Source organism: Haplochromis burtoni, unplaced genomic scaffold (genome assembly GCF_018398535.1).
Source record: "Haplochromis burtoni strain Fernald_Lab_line unplaced genomic scaffold, NCSU_Asbu1 Contig_1090, whole genome shotgun sequence".
NCBI classification, from domain to species: Eukaryota; Metazoa; Chordata; class Actinopteri; order Cichliformes; family Cichlidae; genus Haplochromis; species Haplochromis burtoni.
Genome location: NW_024583451.1, coordinates 72,834 through 74,785, shown reverse-complemented (window position 1 = coordinate 74,785; position 1,952 = coordinate 72,834). Strand labels below are relative to the sequence as shown.

At 39.1% G+C, this 1,952-nt stretch overlaps 1 protein-coding gene across 3 annotated transcripts in view; it reads left to right on the top strand.

The window, feature by feature from the left end:
* Positions 1 to 95: 95 nt before the first annotated feature.
* The window catches only part of celf1 (cugbp, Elav-like family member 1), a 69,696-nt gene continuing 67,839 nt past the window's right edge, over positions 96 to 1,952 (top strand). Inside the window, exon 1 of one of the 3 annotated variants that reach the window (XM_014330896.2) lies at positions 96 to 175. The gene's annotated coding sequence lies outside the window, so the exon portion shown is untranslated. The remainder of the gene's footprint in view (positions 176 to 1,952) is intronic. The other 2 variants (XM_042216509.1, XM_042216513.1) reach the window with 2 other exon arrangements.

Below are 1,952 nucleotides of genomic sequence, written 5' to 3'. Positions count from 1 at the left end.
TGTGTTTTATATTTTGCATGTGTTTTGTATTTTGCGTGTGTTTTTGATTTTGCATGTGTTTTGTATTTTGCGTGTGCTTTGTCTCTAGGGGCCACCGTACATAATAAGCAAATATCCAAAACACGATTTCACCTGTTAAGCACAAATCCAACTAACAGTGAAGTAAAGAACCCGGGTAAGTAGTTGAGCATTTTAAGTTAACTGTTGTCGCTAGCGTTAATGACACAGACAACTCACGAAGAGGCAGCTGCTGGGCTTGGAGCATAGTTTGATGGCCCGGCAAAAATATTGTTTAAGTCACGTCATGACGAGTTTGGGTTGGTTCGCGTAAGGGAGCTGTGCTTACAGTATCATTTGGTGGTAGCGATACGAATCATTAACTCACTTGAAAGGTTTGTGAATATGTGCACATAAATATGTCCAATATAAATGTATGTATTGTACAAAATACACATGCATGTGACGTCACCGAAAGCGGAAGTCACCCCTGCCACCTCTCTCGCAGTAATAGTGGACTTTTTTTTATTTAAGTCTGATCTGTTAAACTGTTAAGCTTCTCTGCACCAGGCAACAAGACCGCCTCCCAGCTTTAATAGCAAGCTCGAGTTTAGAAGATATATAGCCAAGAGGTCTGAGCTAAACCTTTGATCCTCTGGAGTGTATCACTTCCTGTATTAGTGTAAAGCAGAGAATCATAGCATGCTGCTAACATGGATGCTACTTGTACTGCAGTAAACAGCCAGCACCAAAACATATTTTGGACAGCTAAAGTCAGCAGTTTATCTTCAGGCTGTTTTTCAGGGTTCAGTCTTCTGCTGGTCAGCTCATTGGATTCAAGTTAATGTAGTAATAGAGAGAAAACTGTATAATTCTGAATTATACTAATGCATGAAGCATTTACACAGCAACCTGAGGTAACTGATTGTTGCTGAGGTAAAGTTGTTTGTTTTTGTCAGAGAAGTCTGGAATTAACATCTCCAGTAAAATAAAAAATGCTGTGTGACAGCAAGTAAAGTGGTGAATGTACTCTTAATATAACCAAAATAACAGTTTACTATCTTGATAATCAATCATCCAAGTAAGGAAATCACAAAAAGTTGATACTGTTCATTTGGAGGTAGCGTTTTCAGCAGGAGAAACGTTTTGTCACTCGGCCGAGTGCCTTCTTCAGTCTCGGCTGACTGCAGATTTCCCCAACCTGACCACTGATCAGTGGCCATGAGTAAGATTCACAGAGTTTGCAATAAACTACCCCTAGGCCAACTCCTCAATCTAGAGATGGTCTTTCTCTTTTCACGTAAATGGCCACTTTGACTCCCCAATCAAACCAGCGTTCCTCCCTGTCCAGGATGTGTACATCCTAACCCTTTAAAGAGTGGCCACTGGCCTGAAAGTGTAGACTGCTGAGTAGAGCAGGGCGATATGACCAAAAATATTTATCACAATATACATTTGAAAATTAGCTATAACGATATAACTGACGATATAATTGAGACTAGACAAAATACTTTGCAACTCCACAACTTTATTAGTGCAAAATAAACCATCAATGTATTTTCACTTAAACAAGCAGCTGTTTTTTGCATTAAAGTTATATAAAAAGGTAACAGTGCAAATGCAAATTCTTTGCTGACAGTTTAACCTAAAGGCATTTCCAGTGGACATTGCACCACTTGATGGGTTGTCGGAGCATTACGTCTATCGTAGGGAGGAGCCTCGCGGAGTGATACGTACTGTGCTTCAACATAATATTACCGTATTGCGTGTGTATAACCTCTTTTTAAGTTTTGTGGCTATTATATACTAGGACTGTTCGATATAACGATACATATCGGATGACGATATTAAAATATCTATAGTTTCATTTTACGCTATCGTTTGTTTCGTGGTGTCGCAAAATAAACTGTTTACGACAATATTTTTTCATCATTTTGATGGTCACTGTAGTGGCT